Source organism: Lissotriton helveticus, chromosome 3_1 (genome assembly GCF_964261635.1).
Source record: "Lissotriton helveticus chromosome 3_1, aLisHel1.1, whole genome shotgun sequence".
Taxonomy (NCBI): Eukaryota; Metazoa; Chordata; class Amphibia; order Caudata; family Salamandridae; genus Lissotriton; species Lissotriton helveticus.
This window is the reverse complement of record NC_136061.1, coordinates 1,213,383,129-1,213,403,887: the sequence shown is the minus strand read 5'-3', so window position 1 is coordinate 1,213,403,887 and position 20,759 is coordinate 1,213,383,129.

The window sequence follows — 20,759 nt, the reverse complement described above, 5'->3', positions numbered from 1 at the left end:
ATTCTTTATATTGTAACAAGGAAGATTTTTTTTGTGTGCATATGTCGCTATTGCATTTGCCCAATGGCATCATTGTGTTCCATGGGTGATGTAGTGGAGTTCCAGCTGTCATTGACCAAGTGACCAAAATTAGATGAAGCTATATGGAGCTGCTGCTCCTTCATTAAAACAGTACACTTCTTTATGAAGACCTTTACGTTTCCTAATTAATTACACATAGCACTGAGCAAACAATAAATCTCCCCCAATGCTCTACTCATGATGTCACACATGATGTCACAGATGAAATCACAAATGTCATCCACATTGACATCCTGCATCCAGGGTTTCTGTCCAATTCACCAGAGAGATTCAGCTGTGCTTGCCCTGCATTTTTAAGCTAGTATCACGTATAACCCTGGATGAGAATAACATGGTATCACGCATTGAACACTAAGGGGCATATCTATCATTGAGTTGCTTTACCCTTGTAACATGCAAGAAGGCGCTAGAGCGACACAAAAACTAAATTAGTTTTGCAAGGTGTTGGACCTGGCCCTTTTTGCAGTGTTATTCCAAAACATTTTGCCTTCTTCCTCCTATTTTGTCTGACCTGCTTTTGTTGGCTTTAAGACTCTGTGCACTTTACCACTACTAACCAGTGCTAAAGTGCTTATGCTCTCTGTATAAATTGTATTGGTGATTGCTTTATCCATGATTGTTATATTTGATTTACTAGTAAGTCCCTAGTAAAGTTCTCCAGGTGTGCTCAGGGCCTGTAAATCAAATGCTACTAGTTGGCCTGCAGCACTGATTTTGCCTCCCACCTGAGTAGCCCTGCAAACATGTCTCAGACCTGCCACTACAATGGCTGTGTGGGCCGTTTTAAGCTGCCTTTCGATCTGGCAAGTGCACCCACTTGCAAGTCCAAAACCTTTCTTTTTACTATATATAATTCACACCTAAGGTAGGCCCAAGGCAGGAACTATCTCTCCCATACAGCAACATGGGGATTGACTTGAAATATCTTTTAAGTGTAATTTCCCACTGGGTGCAGATAGAGATTTGGGGGCAGATTTACAAGGAATTGACACATCTACATAGCTGCTTCAGTTTTCTTGCATCAACGCTGAATGTCCTTGCGCCACTATGGATGCGCTGTATTTACAATACAGTGCTCCATGGCGCAAAGATTAGCAGAAGTGATGCATTGCTGGAGTTGCTCATGAAAGTGATGCATCACCAGCAATGTGCCACAACCGATGAGTGAGTCCCATTAAAAAAGCCCTGCATCATTCTTTACGCCTGGTCTGAGCAGGCATAGGAATTTTGACGCAGTGAGACATAGAGTGATGCAGTGTAACCTTGTAGATTTCACTGCCTCAGTTCTACATGGCTTTTTGTGTGGGAACGCCCTCCCTAAATTCATTATACCAGACGCAGGTATAATGTGACACGGGGCTTTAGAACATGACGCACCTCACTAGATGAGTCACCTTGTAAATTGGCTGCATTTTTTAGGCCTCCTCTGAGTCATAAAAGTGATGCAACGGTGGTACAAAAGTGTTGCTAGGGACTTGTAAATCTGCCCCTTGGAGTTTAAGGTCTCTGAACTCACAATTTAATAATACATTGTTCAGGGAAGTTCGTTTTTAGAATGCGTGTTTGTAAATGCAACTTTTAGAAAGTAGGCATTTCTTGCTTAACCATTATTTGCCTCTGCCTGTCTGTAGACAGGCAGAGGCTCCTCTTCTGTGCTGGCAGTCATGAAGCCAATAAAACTGACCAGAGAAGTGAGCGGCGTGAAGGGATTCCTGTGGCTAGTTTCTTGGGTGCTTACAATAGCGAAGACTAGGGCTCTACCCTCGGCCTTCACTATCGGCTCCGTCTTATAATAAAAAAGAAAGGAAATATGTTAAAAGAGGATAGCATTCTTCTCTGTGCAATCAATATAAAAAAGAGCTTCAATAAAAGGAGAAAAAAAGGAAGCTATAGCCTCCCAAAGTAACTTCAGTAGAATAATAATTATTTAATTACTCTGTGGCAGTGACTATTAACCCCTTGGCCGCGGCGGTAATTCTGCCGCGGCACTGGGAGGAAGGGGGGACCGCGCGGCACTGCCATGCTGGTGACGGAACCACTCCGTCACCAGCCACGGGCGCGCTGTGCTTCTGACGGAGTGGGTCCGTCACGGCCCCGCCCGCCTAATAGAACGCGCCACGCAGGCGCGAAATTAACGCCGCGCAGGTGCGGCGGCCGGGTGGTGACGGAACCGCTCCGTCATTAGTACAGCCCACCCGTGGCTGGTGACGGAGTGGTTCCGTCACCAGCATCCAAGGGGTTAAGGTATTGCTTCAACTTTCAGCACATATTCATGTAGCTACATATATTTAACACATTTGGAGACTGTGTTTTACCTAAGGAGCTCTAGCTCACTAAAGATCTATTTATTAACCCTGGGCGGGCAACTTCGCTACGCCCACGAAGTGGGCATAGTGTTGCCTATTTCGCCCTTTGCAAAGTAGGCGAAGCAGGCAACACCATGCCCACTTCGTGGGCGTAGCGAAGTTGCCCGCCGCCCGCCTCCCTTCCGCCCTCCCTAAATGCTTTAAAAGAAGTTATAAATGAATTATAAAACCACTTACCTTGTCCGCCGCGTCCCCGGCGCTCCCGCTCATCATCGCACTGAAGGACTGGACTTTTTAACAGTACCAGCGGTGCCAGGGAACAACACCTATAACCTTCATGGGATACCTGTTTCGGCGCACAAACTACAGAGACACGGGACACTTCCTTCGGCGTCAAAGATTCAAGGTTTATTTACTGCAGGGAACACAGAAGTCACAACAAGTACAACACGTGCAACTTGGGGAGACTGCTTCAAATTGGTTCTGTGGATCGCTCCTTTTATACAGAATTTACTCATAGGACAACATGGTACACAAAAGTTTACAACCTGGTTCCCATAATTATCCCTCAGAGGGGTCGCTTTGGTCACTTTGGTACACATAAGGTCCGGAACATAAGTGCGGAAACATTTGGCGGTTCCCAACTGTAAAAACCCATCTTCCCAACATTAGTGAATTCCAATTGGCAGTAAAACAGATCGAAATAGGGACAAAGACAGGTGCAGAGGAAGATGGAGACAGTGGGGAATCAAAAAGGGTGTAAAAGGGGAGGTATCGGGAAACACGAGATACAGGCATCAAAGGGACGAGCCTAATGAGATGCACGGCTGAGACAATAAACCGGCACGGCAAGATGAGCCTCAAGCGGGGCCATCTGCCTTACAGTATCATCCCCCTCATCGTAAAAGAAATTTACAAAGTACTTGTGTTTTCCACAAATATCTTGAGAGTCCCAGGGTAACGAAACGGTCAGTGTCCGTTCGCTGGCTACTTGAGGGCAAGAGACAAAATGGATGCCGTATCTAAGATGGAACCCGTGGGTACAGATGAGAAACCCACATATCAAACGAACGGTTTAAGTTAGCACAGCGAAACTGCGCATACTTACTAAACTCGTCATTTGCGGTTCTTAGATACCAGACTCGACCATATTCGTGCGAGTCGAAAACATCACTTACAATTGTCACGGAACCTCAGACGCTCCTTTTGCCCTCATGTAGGCAAGCACTAGTCGGAATCATATTCGATATTCATCAGACCCTCGAGATGTTGCTGTAGCATAGCTCTGTCCAACCGAGACCCTTTGGTAACAGGTGGCTGTCTCATACACGTTGTAGCACAGAGGCCACATAAGGCAGGACCGCACTGCACACAAAGGCAACACGTGAACAGGAACGCTACAACGACTCCAATGATCATCAGAATCTTCCAACCCCAAGTCGACATCAGGCCCCAAAACCATCCAAGTAACGTCCAATCCCCTACATCCACGTGTATGGATTCGGAGATCTTATGCAACTTCGAGATGGCTTGATAGACAGTCGGAGCGTTATCAGGAATGAAAATACAGCAGCTCGAATGGATCACCTTACATACCCCACCTCGATCTGCTAAGATCACGTCTAAAACCATACGGTTTTGTAACGTCATAAGTCTATCCGCCTGAAGTTCTGTGGTGATATTACCAAGGGCACTGGCAGTAATATTAGCTGTCGATTCTACCACTCGAGTCAACTGTCTCAGGTTCCTACTATTAACCATAGGTCCCCAAAATGGAAGGAAACCCTTGAAAAAGTCTCCTGCCTCTTGACCGGCAGTATCCTCTTCGCTAATTACGCCTCTCACAACTCTAGTTTTGTGATAATCTGCATCTACAGTAAACGTCGGAGGCAACAAGTTTGCGATAAAACATGAGCCCATGAAGTCAGAGGGCAACCATGCATACGCACGATCATGACAAATAAAGTATGTACCCTTGGCAGCCAAAAACACAGGGGACGAGACCATTGGCAAAATATAATTTTCAGTGCAAGCACTCTCTCCAAGTCGGGCTTTCGATCTACGGCCGCGACCTATTAAACAAAAATTACCAATGTGGGGTACGACCCATATCGGAGGCGAGCTTCTAAGCTGTTTTTCACCAGTGAACACACTATATTCGCCTCTACTTAGGACCCTATAGGCTTGTACCTCTTCTTCAGGGATAAGCGAGGGATCATAGATATCGCTATCTAAATCCTCTATTGCTATAGACAGAGATTTTTGGTACGAGGTAGGACCAGAGTAGGGGGAATGTGGTTCTCGAATGGGGTGGAAACCCAGTGCGCTTCGAAACATTGTTTGAAATGCTCGAGCAGACCCTTGGGAGCTATACGGTAACACCAGATATGGAATTCCCTTATCCGTAGTATGCGGCATCAACCCACACACCCAACAATTAGTAGTGTTAACCACTAACTGATGCTGATGAAGGAGTTGAATAAAGGAATTGTTGCGGAATTCTGCACGTCTAGCCTGCTCGTGTTCAGGTAAAATGTGAAAAGAATGAGGAGAAACAGTGGAGGTGAGTTTAAGGTCAGGGGTAGGAGTAGGTATAGTAGAAGGTAAGAAGTAAGACATCGTGTAATACACCCCACCCGTCAATAACGCAGAAACAGTCACAAACAGTACGAATATTTGGAACACAAAACATTTGGTACGACTGAGTTGCTGCAGCTTGAATCTTTGTGCTTGAGCTCTTTCCAAGTCCATCAGCTTCGAAAATGCCATTCCCTATGACCGTCCGCAACGTTTCTTGACGCACTTCGTTCTGTGTAGCAATAGTCAATTCCTAGGAGTTCCCAGGAACCGACGGTCTTTAACCTAGCGTCAAGACCTACTAACCAGGAGGAAGTACGCGCGCGGCCCTACGGCCTTCATTTCACAAATATATATATATGTGCGAAAAATAATGTCTCTCAGCTGTGGAAACAAAAAGTGTAAGGAACGAAGCTCAATGAATATGTACAAAATAATTACAATAGTATGAGTGTTCAAACTGATCATGGAAAACGGGATAATGCACTTGTCAAGGGACAGAACGGGTTTTTTTATTAGTCTTTAGTGCTGGATCGCAAAAAATATCGGGTTTTCCCAGGACGTCTCTGTTCGTTAAACAAAAGATTCGTCGAAGGGACAACGCCTTGTTGATCAGCTGAATGTTTTGGTCTTGAGTCTTCTGATGACAAGTGTTCAACAATGCCTTTTTGCTGCACTGAGGATTCTCCGACAGGTTGTGCGTCGCTGAAAGGTACAAACGCTGACAATCCTTCGGTTTCAGTTGATGCAATGCCTTTCCTCACCCACGAGTCTGCTGGCAACGGGATGGGGACTTTCTTGGTATGGGTGGCATGCACCCAATTCTTCCGCCCCTCGAGACGAACTGCAGTTCTCGTGGCAAGGAGGACCTGATAGGGTCCAGTGAACCTGGGATCCAAATTGTTCTTGCGCGAAAAATTGCGTGTTACCACCCAATCTCCGGGCTGGAGCTGGTGGCCTGGACCCTCCGTCTGCGTCGGCAATGCTTCGTGAACCTGTTGGTGAATTAACCTCAGTTTAGCAGTCAAGTCATGAAGATAATCGATCAACATTGGATACTCAAGATCACAAAAGGCACCCGGTCTAGGGACCCCCCAAACATTGGCAGGGCGACCGAACACTATTTCATAGGGACTGAGCCCTACTCGGGAGTGTACAGTTGCCCTTGTTGACAGTAATGCTAAGGGTAAAGCGTCAGGCCATGAAAGACCTGTCGTAGCCTGAATCTTTGCTAGTTTTAGTTTAAGGGTGCCATTGTACCCTTCAACCAAACCAGCTGACTGAGGATGATTGGCACTATGGAATTTTTGATTAATTCCAAGGCCCTTGCACACACTCTTCATCACACTCCCCACAAACTCACTTCCGTTGTCTGACCACACAATTCTAGGCATTCCATACCGAGGAAAGTATTCCTTCAGTAGGATTTTCGCAGTGGACAAAGCAGTATTGTCTTTGAGAGGATAGGCCTCAATCCATCGGCAGAATGCGCAAACAACAACTAAAACGTATTTCAGGTTATTGCATCGCTCCATATGGATGAAGTCCAATTGGATCACCTCAAAGGGACATGAAGGGGGAGCAAAACTACCAGGAGGAGTTGGGGTTCCCTTACCAGGATTGTACAACATACATACCATACAATTCTTAACCAAGCGTTCAGCACATTTCGTAATACCATCATTCTTCCACACAGGAAACAGCAATTTACAGATACCTTTCGCGCTAATATGTGCTAACCCATGTGCCATAGTCACAACAGCCAGCACATATGCATCAGGCAACATCCATCTTTTCTGTTCCGATAAGTCAGTCCAACAACCATTCGCATCCAACTTTCCCGTACTTTCTTTCCACTTCGTCTTTTCAGTCTCGGTGGCCTCATTCTGAATTGCTTTCACACTCTCGATAGTGTTTTCACACATACTTGATTCTGCAGGCCACCTAACCGAACTCGTCACATACATTCGAGTGCTAAGGTTCCGGGCAGTCTCCTTAGCAGTCTCATCCGCAAACGCATTACCACGACCAACATCATCCGTCACCTTATGATGCGCACTACATTTAACAATCGCCACTTGCTTAGGCAACGTAAGTGCATCCAAAAGATCATTTACAAGCTGGCCATGTTGAATCTTCGTACCATGTGACGTAAGGAATCCTCTCTCTCTCCACAATCGTCCAAAACTATGTGCCACACCAAACGCATACTGGCTATCTGTAAACACATTCACCCGTTTATCTTTAGACAACACACACGCTCTCGTCAAAGCAATTAACTCAGCAGCCTGAGCCGAATTCTGACTTAACCTTGCGCTTTCCACAATCGTTCTCAATGTAACTACAGCATACGCAGTTGTCACATCACCATTCGGTAACTTAAAACAGGAACCATCCACATATAAAGTACCATCGGGATCTGTCAATGGAGTATCTTTTAGGTCAATACGACCCTTGGTTTCCTCTTCAGTTTTGAGATAGCAGTCATGTACTGCTTCACAATCTGATTCTGTGTCGATCGGCAGCAATGTTGCTGGATTCAACACATTACATCGTTTTATCCGTATATGACTGGCCAGCAACGTCAACTCATATCCAGACAATCTTGCACTTGTCAGATGTTGAGTTTTCGTTCGGTTCAATAGAGTGTCGACTGCATGCGGAACCATTACCATGAGCATATTATCCATGACTAGACCTGCGGACTGTCGAATGGACGCCGCAGCTGCCGCTGTTGCCCTTAAGCAACTTGGCAAGGCTCTTGCTACTGGGTCTAAAGTCGAAGAAAAGTAGGCACATGGGCGTTGCTTACCACCAAAAGGTTGTGTCAAAACACTCAACGCGCAACCATCCCTCTCATGGACGTATAGTGTAAACGGCTTACTGTAGTCAGGAGTACCCAACACAGGAGCCGAACACAACGCATCACGCAATTCAGAAAAACTTTTCTGACATTCTTCAGACCAAGGTACTGGGGATGAAACATCCTTGCACGTAAGGGCTATCAATGGTTTCGCCAACAATGAAAAATTTGGAATCCATTGTCTGCAGTAGGACGTAATACCTAAAAAGGCGCGAACATCTCTTTGGGTTTTTGGCACAGTCATTCGGGAAATCGCTGCAATTCTCCCTGGGGTCAACCTTCTCCCTTCTTTTGACAATAAGTGACCTAGATAGGTAACTTCTTGACAACAATACTGTAGCTTTGAAGGCGACACCTTGTGGTGTAAGTCATGTAGATAGTGCAATAATGATACTGTAGCCGTTTTGCAAATAGCTTCTGTATCAGCTGCCACTAAAAGATCGTCAACGTATTGAATCAAAGCTGCACCTTTAGGTAATACAAAGGCATCAAGCTGACCTTTAAGTGCTTGGCTGTAGATTGATGGACTCTCACAGTAGCCCTGTGGAGCGCGTTTTAGCCTAAAACTGCGACCTCCTAATGAGAATCCGAATAGGTCTCTGCTTTCCTCTGCAATCGGGATGCTAAAGAAAGCATTCTTTAAATCGATCACTGTGAACCAGGAGGCAGATGCCGGAATCATTGTTAATAAAGCCGTAATGTCGGGAACCACAGGAAATTGCGGAACCACTATTTTATTTACCTCTCTCAAATCTATTACAAAACGATATACAGGAGGTTTGGTTGGGTCAGTTCGTTTCAGAATTGGCAATACAGGGCTATTACATATATTTCCACGAGTTTCTTCAACAACACCCTTTCCAATGAGATCATGAACAATTGCTAACAGCGCTCGTTCGCCCTCAAGAGAAATACGATATTGAGGTAAACGCGGTAATCGCGCATTTGGTTTCAATTGAATCACATAGGGTGGAATGTCTAACAGGCCCACGTCATTAGGACCTGTGGCCCATAAGGACGCAGGGAGGGAACTCAATTCCGATGGGAATTTATCAACCGATAAATACATGGGAGAGATCACTCTCCGTCCCAATGTAAGCTCCACTCCTTCGGGGGAACAATACAATGTTGCATATAATCGTTTCAACAAATCCAGGCCCAAAAGATTTTCACCACAACCTGTAGATAGAATCAGTGGAGCGGTTAGCTCACGGGGTCCAATCATAAGAGGCAAAGGATTAGAGACTGGGTTACTAACAGGGGCGCCAGAGAATCCAACGGAAACATTCGTTAAGCCAGACAAAGGTGCGCCAGGGAGTTTTGAATGCATGATGGAACTTTTCGTCGCACCAGTGTCTAACAGAAAAGGCTCAACTACACCCGATGTAGTCACTGCAACGTAAGGCCCACTCTGATCGACCGGAACTGACACTACTCCCTCTCTTTGTCGTTGGCTGTCCTAGTAATGGTCATTTACAACAGTCTCGTGGTCTACATAATAATCATCAACATTATACTGTGTAGATCGAACTGACCCCGTATTTCGCTGGTCAAAGTAATTATTTGCTTCTGATTGATTTTGATAACGATCGCTCTGATTGTGGGATGAACCACGACCTCTACCACGTGGTGCCTGTTGAGGACCACCACCACGGTTTCCACGTGTCGACACACCATTTAGACGGTCCCGTAAGGCAAGACAATCATATTTTAGGTGTCCCTCTTTCCTACAATATGCGCACTGATTATACCCAAGTGAAGATCTGGAATCAAAGTTGTCAGAGCGCGGCTGTGTCCTATCGAGCTGTGCTCGTGGCCGATACTGCTGTTGCGAATCATTTTGGTTTGATCGTGGAGGGTATGCTTGCTGCAACAAAACCTTCGTTTTGAGCTCCTTCGTTTTCTTTTCTACACGATCACTTTCTTCCTTTTCCCTATTCTCATAATACTGAGCCGTTGCTAGTATTTGCGCAGGGGTTGAAACTGCCCACGCACTTTCTGAATTCTTCAATTTGTTACTTAGTTCAGGCAACAAATTCGATACAAATTTGTCAACGAATAACCGCTGGCCTCCCTCAGCGCCCATGTCCTGGCCGCTGTGGTCGACAAACGCTTCCTCAAACCTTGTAAAGAAATCTGAGACACTCTCGTCTTTCTTTTGCTTACAAGCTGATAACTTATCCCAGTTCACCTTCATCGCTGGCATGAGAGTTTTCATGAGCGTAATGATTTTCTGAGGCAAATCCAAGATCAACTGTTCAGGTTTAGCCCCACCGACTTGTAATGCATCAGCTGCTAGCAGTGCAACCCAATCACCCCCTAATTCAGCTGCGTGATTGGCTTGTCGAATTTTAGCCCAAACTGGTTGCGGTACAACATTGCCAAACAACATGTCGATGTCGGCAATATTCATAATAGTAGCTTCTACCAGTTGTGATAACTCCTTATAATAACCAGCCGGATTTTTACGCGGATCGGGTAAGGATTGCTTCACTTGCAAAACTTCCGATCGTTTCCATGGAAGATGTATCCACACCCTTCGAAAATGCGGTAAAACCGCAGGGTTAGCTTGCGGATCTCCAGGCACCCACAGTGGCGGGACTTCTCTCATAGGATACTGACCAGGAACCGTTTTCCAGTTCTCAGTGGTATCTTCTTTGACACTCGAGAATGTGCTGTGGGTCTGAATGCTAATAAGCGTTCCACGGCACGTCGTACATCGTCTCCTATAATCATACCGTTCGAAAAGTGACTCTGAAGTTCAATTATGTCGGACGGTACATCATCTACATCATCATTATACCATTCTTCCCTCAAAAAGTTACACATCTCCTCAAATACGAATCTCTGCGTAGGCTCATTAAACTGAGAAAACGTATCAAAGACTACACGTGGAGTGTAATTAGCAGGATGTCTTATCCACCTATGTGCCATTGTTACTAACGTCTCTTTCTCCCTACCACTAGGGATCTGACTCCGTCTCTGAGGAGTTTCAGATGAATCAGACGAAAATAACGGACCAGAAAGAGGTGAATAAAGGGTAGCAACAGAGTTAGGAACACGCTTACGGACAGAAGGAGAAAGAAAAACAGGGGCAACAACACTGGAGGTGAAGGAAGGCATAGTAGGAACGGACAAGATAGTTGGAGTAGCAGAAACAACAGTCTGCGAAGGTACAGGTACAGGAGCAGTAGGAACGAGGACAGGTGGTGAAACAAACGTAGGGTTAACAGCGGGCTGGCCCGCAGCCGCTGGAGCAACAAGAGGAACAACAGGGGGTACTACAGGAGGAACTACAGGAGCAGTAGCACCCTGTACATAAGGAGGCGGTGATTTAATCAAATATGACAGCAAGGAATCCTCCTTCAAATCTTCTTCTTTCTTTTCTAATTTATTCGGTAAAACTGGGTAACATTTATCTATTTTCATGTGATGCAATCTAGTAGCGATTTCCATGTCTTTTTCTTCTTTGTCTTGTCTACATTCTTTTATAGCTTGCATTACAGGAACGAACTCTCGTTTTTGATCCTTTTTAAGTTGTTTGATTTCTTTCTGCTTGGCCTCTTTACGCCATATCCGAAAGGAATCAAACATAGCTGGCCTAGCTTTCTTTAAAAATAATTTAGCCTCAAGATTATCTAAAATCGAAAGTTCAAAAGTTCCATGTGGTGGCCATCTAAGGTCACCGTCTTTCTTTGTATAGCGGACCCAGTAATCATTATATATTATAGGACCCACCCCATGTCGACTATAAAGATCATGTATCGGAGTTCCAACTGGAGGTATCGGACACGAGTCCTCCAACCGGGAATCCATTGCGCAACATTTGAAAATACGAAACAAATCACTATGGCTAGGCATCGTGCACACTAACCTAGTATCAAACTTCAAGGATTACCGAAGCAAAAACCTCGTGTAAGTCAAAACCCTCGGTTTTTGGCAATTGCAACTGTCAAATAATACTAAGGACCAATACTAAGAACCACAAATGCAATGGAACCATGCAATACAACAAAGCCTTAAGGCTATCACAAAGCTCGGAGAGCTAACCACAAAGCCTGAGGAGGCTATTACAAAGCTCAGTGAGCTATTACCACAAAGCCTTAAAGGCTAACCACAAAGCTTTCAAAAAGCTAGAACAACCACTAAGGACTGGGAGCGACCCACAAATACTTAACTCAGAACTCCAATGGCGTCACCAGGAAGGCCCGTCTGTCGTCTCGCTTGTACATAAGGTCTACGCCGGGCGTCGAAGACAGGTCGACAGTCAGGGCATCGGTCCGTCGCAGCCGTCAGGAGGCGGGAATCTTCGCAGGGAAAAACTTCGGGCCACTTATTTCGACAACAGGATCGATGAAGCGGGGTGCACCTTCCCTCGGAGATTTCACACGAAGTTCCTCACGATCATCAGGCTTTGGACCGGTACCGCTGAAGTCGCCCCACGTTGGGCGCCAACTGAAGGACTGGACTTTTTAACAGTACCAGCGGTGCCAGGGAACAACACCTATAACCTTCATGGGATACCTGTTTCGGCGCACAAACTACAGAGACACGGGACACTTCCTTCGGCGTCAAAGATTCAAGGTTTATTTACTGCAGGGAACACAGAAGTCACAACAAGTACAACACGTGCAACTTGGGGAGACTGCTTCAAATTGGTTCTGTGGATCGCTCCTTTTATACAGAATTTACTCATAGGACAACATGGTACACAAAAGTTTACAACCTGGTTCCCATAATTATCCCTCAGAGGGGTCGCTTTGGTCACTTTGGTACACATAAGGTCCGGAACATAAGTGCGGAAACATTTGGCGGTTCCCAACTGTAAAAACCCATCTTCCCAACATTAGTGAATTCCAATCGGCAGTAAAACAGATCGAAATAGGGACAAAGACAGGTGCAGAGGAAGATGGAGACAGTGGGGAATCGAAAAGGGTGTAAAAGGGGAGGTATCGGGAAACACGAGATACAGGCATCAAAGGGACGTGCCTAATGAGATGCACGGCTGAGACAATAAACCGGCACGGCAAGATGAGCCTCAAGCGGGGCCATCTGCCTTACAGTATCATCCCCCTCATCGTAAAAGATATTTACAAAGAACATGTGTTTTCCACAAATATCTTGAGAGTCCCAGGGTAACGAAACGGTCAGTGTCCGTTCGCTGGCTACTTGAGGGCAAGAGACAAAATGGATGCCGTATCTAAGATGGAACCCGTGGGTACAGATGAGAAACCCACATATCAAACGAACGGTTTAAGTTAGCACAGCGAAACTGCGCATACTTACTAAACTCGTCATTTGCGGTTCTTAGATACCAGACTCGACCATATTCGTGCGAGTCGAAAACATCACTTACAATTGTCACGGAACCTCAGCGCCGCCGGCGTAGATACTAATGCGCATGTGCGGGCGGCCGCGCATGCGCATTAGTATCTACGACGGCGGCGACGGCGGCGCGATGACGAGCGGGAGCCCCTGGGACGCGGCGGACAAGGTAAGTGGTTTTATAATTCATTTATAAATTATTTTAAAGCATTTAGGGAGGGCGGGAGGGAGGCGGGTGGCGCGTAGTGGGGCTACGCGAAGTGCGTGGGTGGGCGTAGTTTTTTGCCCACTTCGCGTAGCTTCGGGAAGCCCCGCTACGCCCACTACACCCAGGGTTACTATTTATCCTGGCTACAGCTATTTGTATTTCAGATTCCTTCGGCATTTAAAACATTTTTAAGATACACACTATGGTGGCAATAAGCATGACTCAGCCACCTCCATTCTTAAATATCTCAGGGGATCCCATTCTATATTGGAATGACTGGGTGAAACTTTTTGAATCATACCTGATGGTGATAGACAGGGGGAGCTGCTTTCCATTTGGAAAATTATATATACTGTTGCACAATTTAGCAATTTGAAATTCCAAGTGATCCTGACACAGAGGAAAATGAGAAGATGATAAAGAAGCACAAGTTGATGTGTACCAGATGATATACCTCAAATTAGAAGAGCACTTCAGGCAAAAGATAATGAGATACTGGAAAGGCATCAATGCTTTAGCAGAGTACAGGAAAATAATTGAAAAGTGTCTAGTACATTGTAGTGTTGTGAGACCTTACTAACACTTGAAAATTTGGAAGCCCGTTTGAGTCTTTGCTCAGGGACCAACAAGACATGTGCACCAATATGGGAATCCAGGAAAAAACTTCTCACCCACAATCTTGATCTCAAAGAAGGCTTAGATATTGTTGAGAGTGTGGAACACACGGCTGAGTGCATTAAGGAGAGGAAACCTCACACATCAGCTGAAGCAGTGCAAAATCAATGAACTGTGAGTGAAGGAATAGCCTGGCAAAGTCATGAAGATACATCAGACCGTATATGAAGTGGAACTTAGAAGCAAATCTTTAAGAACCTCAGATGATTCTGAAAATAAATGTTTTAGGTGTGGTAAAACTAAACACTTTGCCAACCATCTCAATTGTCCAGCTTGCTCTAATTTGTATGGAAAATGTAACAAGAACTGACATTTCACTAGGGTTCGTAAACCTAAAATGGACACTAAACAAATGCATGACATAGTCAATGTAGACGATAATAAAGGGAAATATGTATTTAAAATCAATCTATGTTAGAAGGGATCATGCAATAATTATCCAACCTTTGATATTGCACTTGAAGGGAAAGTGATTAATAAATTCCCCGCTTCATGCTCACCATACACCATTATAGATAAAAACGTATCTCTTGAAAGGTTTTCAGAAAAGGGGTCATTTCTGCAAGAAGCACATGTATAGCTGGAACAGGAATCCCATTACATTGGTAGGCATGCTAAACATGAGCATATCTTTTAAAGATCGTTCTAGTCAGGCAAGATACACATTGCAGAACGGGGGTCTGATTTGTTGGGGTGGAGACACCAATAAGTGCTAGGGAAGAATTTGGATCCTTAAAACGCTGAACAAGTGCTACTAGTCGAATGGTCAGTCATAAACAAGGAAGTTTGTAAGGAAATCCCTAAACTATTTCAAGGTAGACTGGATCTCTTATTGGAGTTCCAGTACAAAATAAAACAGCAACAATTGTGCAATACCAGAGGTACACAAGGTTAGACCTTTTCCCCAAAACAATAATATAGTAGCTCAAAGGGCCATCACATGCATTGAGAGCTCTGAATTGCTCAATCCCATAGTATGGGAGTGCTAAATATTTCAGTATAATTGATCTATCATACACCGATCACCAGGTGGAACTTCATCCTAACTCCAGGTCACTTATGTCCTCTATAGCTCCATTAGGTGCTTACCAATCTTGCATGATGCTTTTCGGCATAGGGTTCGCTGCTACCGTGTTCCAGAAAATAATGCAGCAAATGTTAAGCAATCTAAGTAAAGTTTTGTGCTTCCAAGATGATATTTTAGTTTACTAGATGTCTGAGTATAAGCATAATGATATGTTAAGGATAATGTTCTCAGCACTAAAGAAAGCAGGCTTAACTATTTAATTGGAAAAGTGTCAAATCATTTCGGCCATACCATAGCCAGGAATGGGGTCAAACCCAAGATTTCCTTGATTGAAGCTTCACCTCCGACTTCCAAGGAAGAACTCAAATGTTTTCTTGGGTTGGCTGAGTGCATGTCCAAATTCATAAAGAATGTGGAGAAGTGTGGCTCAATGGTTAGAGCGGCAGACCCTGATGCAGAGGTCTGGCCCGGGACCAGGGTTCGATTCCCGCCTCGGCGGGTCTTGGGCTCAATTTCCCCGGACATGATAATTCTCGCCTCGGTGCCTAGTCTAATCATGGGTCCCACTCTGTGACTCTGGGCAATAGCTTGCTTAATCTCCACAACGGCCCCAGCAGCGCTGTGGATGCCTGGCTTCACCTTGGGGGTGCCCAGGAGTGGACATTTCACAGGAAAGCCAGGATGGGTTCCGCAGCGGTATGAATACAGCGCTACGAGGCCTCCGGGTAGAAGTGCGCTATATAAAATACAAACATTTACATTTACATTTACATGTTGTTGATCAAGTATCTCCTCTGAGGGACCTTTAAAAGAAAGGTATTCAGTTTCATTAGATTCCAGAATGTCAAAGCACCTTTAACAAAATCAAACACATTGTAACAGCCCCTACCTTTGGAAAGTTTGATGGCAACCATAAGACCATTTTGACCATAAATGTAAGCACCAGATGGTAAGGTGCCATTCTTACACAAAAAGTGGAAAGTAAGGAGGTAATTGTGGCATTTGAATCCCACACCCTCAAGGACTCTGAATGTAACTATTTCACTGTGGGTGGGTTTTCCCTGGTCTTTTATTGTGCCATATTTCACTTTAAGTCCTTCCTTTCGGTGTCACCTTTTACTTTATGCATAGACCACAACCCACTCTCTTCCATATTTTCATCTAGAGGGATAGAATGCACCACACCTTGCATTACAAGGTGGGTATTGGGTCTGGAAGGATACAATATATAATAGAATGTAGCAGCAGATTGCCTTCAGATCGCCTTTACAATATGATGAATTTGGGACTGCAAAGTCAAATAAACAATACCATAATTTACTGTTCCTGGTATAAGAAAAGAAAAAAGGAAGAGGCCTGCTGTAAATGATGAGATACTGACCCTTGTCAAGGACAACATTGCTCATGGTTGACCAGCTAAATATATAATGATATACAAGGTGAAACCCGAGACTTTTGAGAATAGTGACATGAATTGATTGTAGAAAACAATATGGTAAAGAGAAGGGACAAATTGGTCCTGCCCAGAGATCAATGGGATTGAACTACTGATTTAGCCAACAAAGGACATGTTAGGAGAAACACCACAAAGAGTAAGACATGTGCAAATTACTGGTTTCCCAGGATGTACTCTCTTGGAGGACAAGGTAAAGGACTGTGTGAGGTGTGCCACGAGTGACAAAACCAAAACTACTAGAAAAACCCCACTGTCCCCAGTAAGTGTCCCTAGCAGACCTTGTGACAAACTTGCTTTGGACAGAATAGGACCTTTCAGAAACACTGTATGGACTGGCAGGGACATGTAAGTGCTGGTAGATTACCATTTCAACTGGATAGTGACCAAAGTAGACAGCTATATGACCGCAAGGAATAGGATAACATTTTTGACTGGCACTTTTATAGAAGAAGGCATACCCAGCACAGTGATGACTGACAATGGGGTGCAATTCACCTCAGAGGAGATGAAAGATTTCCATGCCAAAATGTCACTGCAACATATCAAAACAGAATTGTACTGCCCCAGTGCTAAAAGCTTTGTGGAATGAGTAAATCGTATGATCAAAGAATGTGCGCAACTAGCTTGTGTCTCCAGCGAGTCAGAAAACAAGTCACTTCAACATGTTGTAGACTTACCGCACTGCACCTAGTTTATTTACAGGAGTATCCCTTTGTGTTGCCTAATGGTAGACAACCAGGAACTAAACTCAAGCACAGTTGATTGCATGGGGGGGAACTAGTGTGGGTACAAAGAGGTGACGTAATTGAACACATGATTTGATTGAAAAAAGAATACAATAAAATATATGATAAGAAACATGGGGCGAAAGTGCATAAATTAGGAGTGGGACACCTGGTAGTAGTCAAATTACCTAACCCACACAAAGGAAAAAGCAGTGCCTTCTCCAGACCATTGAACAAAACTCAGTTAAAAAGAAATGTGGTGTCGGAAGGCATGGACATGGAGCATGGATAACTTCTCTAAATGTCGTATGACCAGAATTGAACAAGATAACCTTAGAATTCCTCAATGGAAGGAAGGAGGAAAGGAATAAGTCCAAAGAACTCCACAAGTACCTTTTTGGCATAAAGCTTTTGTGATTTCATAAACACTTCTCTCTGTAAATGTGCTATATCTCATCATTAATTAGTTTTAGCATAACAAGCTAGACTATGCATATTTCTCATCAATATGTATAGGCAGGAGATGTGTTATGGTGCTATTAGTGCTTACATTTACAATATTATAATTTTCTACTGATGAGTTGTTAATTTTATATCTGTTCCTTATTATTTTTCTTCTTGTTGGATCTCCCACCCCTCTCACCCCTGTTATCATTATGTTGATGCATTCCACTGTACAATAACAGTTGGAATCCTGAAGTAAGATGATTCCTGACCTTCGTGTGGGATTAAGAGTGTCATGTTTTGTACGAGAGATGACAATAAATATATCCTGCCAAATCATTGAGAGTCGCTTCTTCCCCACAACAATATGCAACTGTGCTTGCACAAGTATCAGTTAAGGGAATGTGGACAGATACTATTTGCAACTTTTTTTCTCATGTAAAACAAAAAGATATGGATAAATACTGATTAGCAAAAACTACATATATAAAATCCTGGTTGAATTTTTACAGTGACCTAAAGACAACCTTGAAAATCAGTAGCGTAGCCAGTGTGTCAAGGGCTCTAGTGCAGGGAAGGAAATAGCACCTGACAGGCCTTTAAATTATAAAATACAACAATAACCAGCGTTTAATGGGCCCCTCAGGCCTCTGGGTCCAGTGCCACCGAAAGGCTCCACCAATGAAAGCTGCAGTCCCACTGAAAGTGTTTGATACGTAGCAGAACAGAGGAACCAAGGGGCATATTATCAAGAACGGCATTAAAATTTATCGCCGATTTAGCGGCAGAACTGCAGCTAAAGCGGCGATAATGGCTTGATAATATGCCCTTGAGAATTCCAATAGAAGCTCATGTTCTGGTGTGAACATGGGCTTCTATTGGAATTACCCAAGGCATATTATCAAACCCAATATCGCCTCTTTAGCGGCAGTTTTCTGCCGCTAAACCTGCGATAATGTTAACACCGTTCTTGATAATATGCCCAAAGTTGCAAATTCGGAAGGATTATACCATTGACTTCCCCAGAGAAATGTCACCTGAAAAAAGCTCTTGCAGTTCTCTCAAAGATCTCGGATTTTCCAGCCGTAGTGCTTGCCACTGGAACACACAGGCTCTGCATGTCAGCGACAAGACTTTCAGATGCTCCAAGCAGCCTGTTCACATAAACAGCTTCCTCAGAGGAGTTTCAGAGACGAAGGCGCGATACTATCGTTTAATCATGGCTGCCCTTCAGAAGGCGCGCGAACATCAGACGAGTGTCTGTGGGGGACAGGAGGCATCTCTTTGTACTCAAAGGGCTGCTCAGAAGAGTCCTTGAAACAGGTGCTGTGAAGGTAAACTGGCTAGCATTGTCTAAACAAGAGACTGACTTCAGAGCTGCTTATCAGAAACAAGGCATAAAGAACTTTAGGAATGCACAGAAATGTCCCTGGTGTATACAGATATTATCTATGGAAGCACCTCTGTAAAATATTATAATAGGTGAGACAAAATAATGTTGTTATAGTTTGGAGGAGAGAATATTCTTCTAGTGAGGAACAGCTCAGAGAGAGATTGTATTCATATGGGAGGTCAAACCTCCGGCTTCTGTCTTGCTTCAGTTCAGACAATGGACCACTGACTGCACACATCCGATGTTTTGGAGAGAGATTTACGCCCAGCGTTTTCAGGTCTTTGAGCGATTTTAGGAAGTTGAATTGTGTCTGTTATTTTGTCATTGTCTGTCTGCACCACTTTCTGCTCATTGTTTTGTTTCTTTGTATTTTCCTATGACTGCTGGCAGTCGGTTTTCTCTATTCTTCCATATCTCAAATTTCGTTATCTTTATCTTCTCTAAGTAAGTCTTTCTCACTTTTTTTTTTCATTAAATATTGATGCAAGTATAAACATGAAGGAAGTGAGATCAGTTTCCATTTCCCGTCTAACTGAAACACATTCTCTCCCTGATTTCGTTTTGCACTCATGGGATTTTTCTTTCCTTTTCCCTGATTTTCCCTGTCTTTTTTTTAAACACACTTTTGATTTGTTAATGAGCAAAAGAAAATCCACTATTTATCCAATTGAATGGACGTCGTACAGAGAAATTCAAATAAACAATAGTGCTATTTGAAACTTATACATCAATACGTATTTGTTGTAATAATATGTCATATGTAAAATATTACTTTCACTTGTGACACACATAAAATACGGGTTAGGTAGTGCGATTTTATCTGATAATGTGACCCCAAGTCATAGGTTGAGGATATATTGTACCTTGATAAAACTGTTGGCATCCAGATGGTAATCACCAACTCCGTGTAAATTAAGCACTATTTTACTGTGGGGAATTTTGCAAAACTGGCTACAGCCTACATATAATTTCATAAAATGCACCGGCAGCACTTTATGGCCAAAATTGTCGTAATGATGCAGGTTGCACTAAAAAACAGTGTGAGATCACAGATTAAGGCCAAGGGGCCAGATGTACAACCGATTTTTTGTGGTCGCAAAGGGGATTTCAGCCCCGAGGGGACCCCTTCCCCTTTGGGAATGGATGCGCAAATATTTTTTAAGGGAAACCAGTGGTATCAGGGATTACAATCTTGCAGAAGGTCACTCCGTTTGGGTCTGGTGCAGTACAGTATTTGCTGCCGCACAACCAATTCACCCTGTCAGATGCAGGTCATGCATCGCTCTCAGGCATTCTGGAAATTACTATAATAGTCTACAAATGGATCTGCATTCCTTTACCAATATCAGATTTACTATGATTATGTGGTAAATTTATCTAAATTATGCTTTGAGATAATCTAAATTATACTTCACACAAGTTAAATGATGTGGTACATTATCTGACAGAATGATTATCATCAACTTGAACTCGAAACAAAAGTGTTGTGAAATCTGAAATTATATATATTATGTGCCAAATTACAAGCAAACGCTGTCAATCAACAATTATATTGTTATGAGGTAAAGGAGGAAATCCAGTAGCCGAGGTTAGGTTAGATATGAAGGATTTTTTAGATTAGTTCTTGCGATAGTCTTCTAGTTGGTTCTGTAGTTAGCTCTGTAATTAGCCCCACCAGG